Source organism: Halichondria panicea, chromosome 3 (assembly GCF_963675165.1).
Source record: "Halichondria panicea chromosome 3, odHalPani1.1, whole genome shotgun sequence".
Taxonomy (NCBI): domain Eukaryota; kingdom Metazoa; phylum Porifera; class Demospongiae; order Suberitida; family Halichondriidae; genus Halichondria; species Halichondria panicea.
The window spans coordinates 5746236-5752785 of record NC_087379.1 but is presented as its reverse complement, the minus strand read 5'-3'; the positions used below and the strand labels follow the sequence as shown (position 1 = coordinate 5752785).

The following is a 6550-nucleotide window of genomic DNA, read 5'->3' as shown; positions in this document are numbered from 1 at the left end:
CCTCCTCTGATTATAGCCTCGCTTCACTCGGAATTATGACGTCATTAATAAGAGGTGTGGCTTCCGGTCAACCAAATTTTGGCGCTGTGCGGCTAAAAATCGGGCGCAAAGCGCCCTCTTTCATTTATGATGGCACCCCTTTCTCCAAAATCCTGGCTACGCCCCTGAGGCACATGGGCAGTCAGGGGTATAATAGTCTGTTGGTTACCCGAGGAGTGCATGGACAGTCACGGGTATATATTGTATAGTCGTTGGTTTATTCAGGGCACTGTTACAGCCACGTGGATACGTAATTATTTATTTTCATGGGAAAGGACTCCAGGTTTCTTTGCTGATCCCCACTAGCTGCATGTCAGCTTGCATGGTGTCCTACTTTTTAACACTTCAGGCCTGCTCTAGCTGCTGTGATCCAAATAACGGTCTAGGACTCTCAGAGTGCATTTCAGGTGCCTTAATTTGTTGACTTCTTTCTGCTGTGATCCTATGATTCTAGTGTATGTCTGACCATACACCACTACCGTTTTCAAAGCCTTCTCATAGCTTTCACCGTATTATTACCTGCTTGGTTGTGAGACGTAAAACAGCCAGGGGTTAATTAGCAAGCACTTCAGTGCTCTAGTTCCATTGTTACAGGTGCATGGTACCCCAATGTTGGCAAGAGCTCCACCATCAATGCCCTCATTCAGTGCAAGAAGGTCGCCACTCCATGGAGACTAAACACTTTCAGGTGACTTGTGTGAGCTGAACCTGAAACTATGTGGATTCAATGTGTATACTTTCTATATCTTTTGCATCATGTTCATTAGTATAGTTAAAATGTATACCCTTATCTATGCATCACATGCCCCATGCACGCACACATTCATTTAGTTTTCACTTTCTACTATTGGTATACCTCTTTGCTGCTACTATGAACACCACAACACCTGCGACTGAGATCACAATGTTCACCAGGAAATAAACCGGAGAAGCTGTGTGTAGCTTATGGCTGTAGGACTAATAGTGAGCTCACTAAAACACCTAACCTAGGAGTATGTCATAATCGTTACGTAGCAGAATACCTGCATGACGCCATACTATTGGTGAGGAATAGAATCATACATTTTTCGGTTTATGTTTGTATGTACCGTATATAGCGGGTATTTTCGAGGATATAAATGTTTGTGGTTTTCGCTGATTAAGCATCTACTGCGAACGTTTATATACCCCGTCCCACGAATGTAATATCTCATGTGTAACAAACTCAACTCTTTCTATCACTTTCAATCATACGTGACATGCCCAGAACACTCATTACATCATGCCGTATATTAACTAATCTAACGTTTAGTAGTTCAATAGTATAATACATTGTCACAATGTTACACATGCATGCATGCATGCTGCAGAAAGGCTGCTATTCCGCGAAAACTTTTCTAACGGTCATTCCGTGAAGTTTGTACCCTCGATACCCGCTATACGGTATGTATGGCTGCATGCATGTACCGTATATCTTCTAATTTATCGGACACTTCTATAATTACACCGGACACTCTTTTAGGCAATTTTCGTTGTTCTAATACAACGGACACTCCTATATAATAATTATTACTAAATATCTGGACAATATTGAAAAGTTGAGCCACACTAACCTACACCTCACGGAATACAGCCAACACAGTTCCATTAGGGCACGTTTAGTTAGAAAAAATGAGCAACGTAGCTTTTTATAGCCGGCCAGTAAGAGACCGAGTGCTGCAGATAGATATTTTTATGGTGAGCCTTTTGTTTCAAATGGCGATACAAAATACCATGTGTTGGTGTCCCAAACTGGAAGGATAAATCGACTCGATGTGTTTTATCAACTCGATTTTATCGACTTCATCTGGTAGGGATCGATTCGATGTGTTTTATCAACTCGATTTTATCGACTTCATCTGCATGGTAAGGATCGACTCGATGTGTTTATCAACTCGATTTAGCGACTGCTTCTGGTAAGGATCGACTCGATTCCAGGTCGCTGAAAAGGCGAGTTTCGAGGGCGGCCTGATATGGCTGTAGTCGCTGTACTCTAGCGTGCAACGAAGGCGCTAGGCTCAGACAAGGCACTGAGACTCTACAGCAGCTCAGAGTAGCTCAGATGGGGACCTTTTGAGCCTGAGATCACACAGCAGCTACTTGCTATGTTTCATGAACTCAAGAGTCAAGTAGACAAGCATTTTAATAGTGGTTTAATTTACTGTGATCCAGCACAAGTAAGCTGCTGTGACCTTCTGCAGGCGTGCCTGGAAGGTCAGCTACTCTGACCTGCTGTAGGCCTGCCTGTGGCCTCAAGAGTCTCAGTGCCTTGTCTGAGCCTAGCGCCTTTGTTGCAAGAGTACAGCCTCGATATCAAGCCGCCCTCAAAACTCGCCTTTTCCCCCAGCGGCCTGGAATTGAGTCGATCCTCTCACCAGAATAAAACACATCGAGTCGATCCTTACCAGATGAAATGGATAAAATCGAGTTGATATAACACATCGAGTCGATCCCTACCAGATAAAGTCGATAAAATCGAGTTGATAAAACAAATCGAGTTGATTTTTGGGACACCAGCACATGGTATTTTGTATCGCCATTTTGAAACAAAATGCTCACCAATTATATTTTAAGGATTAGATAGCTATTCAGTTACACACTGTTCTATTAGCCGCATGCAGCTGCATGTTTATTCTAACTATTCTGAACACTGCATGCTCATGCTCTATGTTCCATGTTTGCATGTATGTATATCATGTATGTATGTATGTATCGTATGTATGTTGCTCAACGTTTTTAGTAAAGTGATTTGCATGTTTTCTGCCTGCATGTTTGTCATATTAGTCTATAGCCACAGATTTTCAGATTAGATAAACAAGGGTTAATGTTTTATTAGGCAACAGTAACTAGGAATTTCTTTAGCTATAGGCTAGGCTGAGCTATCATACAGTACACTCACTGTAATAGCAATGGCTAGTCGTGAGCAAGGAACTATAGAGCAAGCTTCCCTTCATGAAACTCCTGCACCAGATGCCAGCAGAGATGCCACTGAAGCCACACCACTCGTGACAAGTAATCACGGGAAATAATTATGGCAAGAATAAAAGTGTGCTGATCAAGTCAAAGGCTGCAATAATGATTCTTATTTGGACTGCCTATGTCTTTCATATATGGTGGTTTTCTGAACCCTGAAAATTATTTCTTATTCACTTACCTATTTATGGGCCTGGAAGACCCTACATCCTTATCAGGATTTAACAGTGAGATGGTGGATAGTTGCGTATATGCTATATTTGCATTCTGGCTCCTCTTCTATCCTCTAGCCGGATACTTGGCAGATGTTCGATATGGAAGATATAAGGTTGTGAAATGTGGTGTGTGTACCATGTGGTGTGGACTCTTGACAGTGGTTATTCTCGGTGTCGTTGTCAACGCCATTATTGTGCCAATTTTTATTTTGGCAAGTTATCCTCATTACTGGTATCTATTATTAATAGTCGTGAATTGTGCACTTGCACTTTTTCTTCTTATCTCTTTGTTGATTGCGTTTGCTGCATTTTTAGCCAATGTTGTGCAGTTTGGGGTTGACCAGTTAAATGATTCTCCTTCTAGAGACAGCTTTCTTTTCACTCATTGGTTTCTCTTCACACTCTATATTGGAATAAGCTTAGGAAAATTGGTATGGAGTTCAGCTTCTGCCTTTGGTTTTTTAAGCCTTTCTATATTGAACTTATCATGTTAGTTGAGCTGATTTGTGTACCAGCAACTTTCTGTGTTGCTAAGCGCAGGTGGTTTGTTATTGACACTGGCATTGGTAATCCTTACAAAGAGATTGCAAGAGTTGTCGGCTTTGCAAGAAGAAACAAGATTCCTATTCAACGCAGTGCCTTTACATTCTGGGAAGATGACATACCCACTGGACTGAATCTAGGCAAGGACAAGTATGAAGGACCATTTACTACCGAGCAGGTGGAGAATGTGAAGTCATTTTTTGGAATATATTTTCAGTAGGACCATTTTTTACAGCTGATATTGCTGCAGCACCTTTTCTCAGTATACTTAAATATCACATGAAGCTGAAGACTTCTGTTTGGTCACCTGATTATAGTGATATAAGCACCCTAATAGTGGCACACTGTACCCCGTCTTTCTTGTTTGTTCCTATTTTTCTCAATTCATCCTCTGTTTCAAAAGTACTTCCCTGGTATTCTGAGGCGAATTGGAATTGGTCTTTGTCTTATCACTGTTAGTCTGTTTTGCTCGCTGTTTGTTGAGATGTTTGGTTACCTCCATAGCATATATATATAATGCTACTATTTCAATGTTTACTAGGTAAGTAAGTAAGTAAGTAAGTTTCTTGCCCAGCATTTGCTCCAAGTACAGCCATCTCCAGGACATTCTTAATATAGCGTTTCCAAACGAACACAACCTATTAAAAAGCAGTTCTTCAGATTTCCACGAGGCAGATGACCTCTCAGGCTCTACTTCTCTTACCTAGAAAACTTTGCCATCTTTAATGACTCAGCAATAATAGCTAGGCGTGCATGGCTGAGAAACTGTGAGTGAGCTCAGCTCTTTTGATCCCATTTCTCAGGTATATATATATATGCACTGACTAGATATCATAGGCAAATAGGCCTCCATGCTCTTGAAATACAGTAGATTTACTAAATGACAGCCATTTTAATTACTGCTTGACGCACAAATTCATTATACAGCAATAATATTCCTGTCTTCTCTTCTGGAACTTCTGTACTGCTTCCTGAGTGACGTTCCACTTATGCATGTCATGGTACGTAAATGTGTTTCTGTACTGAAAAAGAAAGGGAATCTGACTATATAGAAAACATTTGCAATGTGAAAAATTGCTAGGATTGGCCAGGAGAAACACCAAAAGCGTGGGAACAAGTCTAGTGTATGTATGTTTGTGCGATGTTTGTATGTATGTGTCGTACGTATGTGTCGTACGTCGCTCGATTGATTCAAACAAAACTTACGATTTACCTCCTTCAAGGAAGTTAATGGATCTACATACATCAGTCTATGCGAGTGAAGCTTCGCTCGCCTTCAATAAAAGTGATGGTGTTTTTCTGCGTGCATGTTTGTCGTGTTGTGGGCTCCTCTATAATAATAATTACACAATTAAATTGATCTACTGATTAGATAAACAAAAGCTATATTGTTTGTTTTGGGAGACTGGGCATTTCTTTAGGTAGCTATGTACTTATTGTAAATCAATGGCTAGTTGTGAGCAAAGAACTATAGAGCAAGCTTCCCTTCATGAAACTCCTGCACTCGATGCCAGCAGAGATGCCACTGAAGCTACACCACTCGTGACAAGTAATCGCAGGAAATATGGCAACAAGGAAAGTGTGCTAATCAAGTCAAAGGCTCCAATAATGATTCTGTGTTGGACAGTGTTAACCCTTTCCCCGTTGAAGCCGTCATATGACGGCCACTCTAGTGGTCATTTTCAAAAATTCGTTGTGCCCACTGTGTTGGAGCTATGCACACACTGTAGGTACCAGCACATGCGCATTGAGCTGCTCTTTCACGTGGTATCTTTAATATGCTGCCTCGAGGTACCCTTTGTACAGTAATGTCGAAAGAAAAGTGACCGTTTGATAATGTTTCAAGATCTTTGTAGTACAATCTCAGTGAGGTTCTAAAGTAGCTAGACAGTGAGAATATCGATGCTTATGGCCTTGTTGAGTGAGAGGACTGTGACTGGGATCGTAGCTAGATAAAAAGCTACCTCAAGCTAGAAAATATAGAGCCTGAAGGCCTGAGGAAGAAGCTCTTGCGATGGAACAACTTCTTGGATCTGGTAAGTCTAGAGTAGCGTCTGTAGTCTTGATAGCTTCAGTATAACTGTATTTAGGCTAGTTAGTACAGCAGTGGACATCATGAGCCACCATTGAACTTGTAAACCTGTGTGTAGGTGAAGAAAACATTTCCCGGGAAAAGGGCGTCTGCTGATACGACCTCGCAGAAAACTTTCTGCAGATCCTGATTGAACCATGTCACCGTGAGAACATTGAGAACACTTATTTAGTGTCTTTAGCCACTCTGTGCCTTCATACAATATTATTTGTGTACATAGTTGTGAATGTTTGTAAACAATTGCTAATTAGTGGGGGTGGTCAGTTGCTAGGTAACGAAGATGTTGTCAAGATATCTCTGAGGTCTGCGCTACCTGTAGGAAATAGTTACAAGTCATTTCAATGTATGGTTCATGACATACAAATTTTTAAAGAAAATTGTTATTTATTCTGTATTTTCTTGTTTTAATTAAAACGGGGAAAGGGTTAATGTCTTTGATCTATGGTATTTTTCTGAACCCTGAAGTTTATATATTCTTTATCGATATCGGTGGTATTGTGAATGCTATTATTCTACCAATTATGTTAAGTAATAAAGATTCTTACGGAGGGCCTTTAGCCATTTCACTATATGCAATAGATGGTGGACTAGCATTTTTTCTTCTTATCTCCTTGTGGATTTCATTTGCTGCATTTTTAGCCAATGTTATTCAGTTTGGGGTTGACCAATT

General features: G+C 40.7%; 2 long non-coding RNA genes across 2 annotated transcripts; both read left to right on the top strand.

Annotated features, from left to right (window-relative positions):
- Window positions 1-94: 94 nt before the first annotated feature.
- LOC135333829 (uncharacterized) lies at window positions 95-1052 on the top strand. The gene is made up of 3 exons (XR_010394098.1): window positions 95-446; window positions 634-727; window positions 871-1052. It is a non-coding gene; the product is annotated as an uncharacterized LOC135333829 (long non-coding RNA).
- A 1837-nt stretch (window positions 1053-2889) lies between these two features.
- Window positions 2890-6272, top strand: LOC135333824 (uncharacterized). The gene is made up of 2 exons (XR_010394087.1): window positions 2890-5824; window positions 5939-6272. It is a non-coding gene; the product is annotated as an uncharacterized LOC135333824 (long non-coding RNA).
- Window positions 6273-6550: the final 278 nt, after the last annotated feature.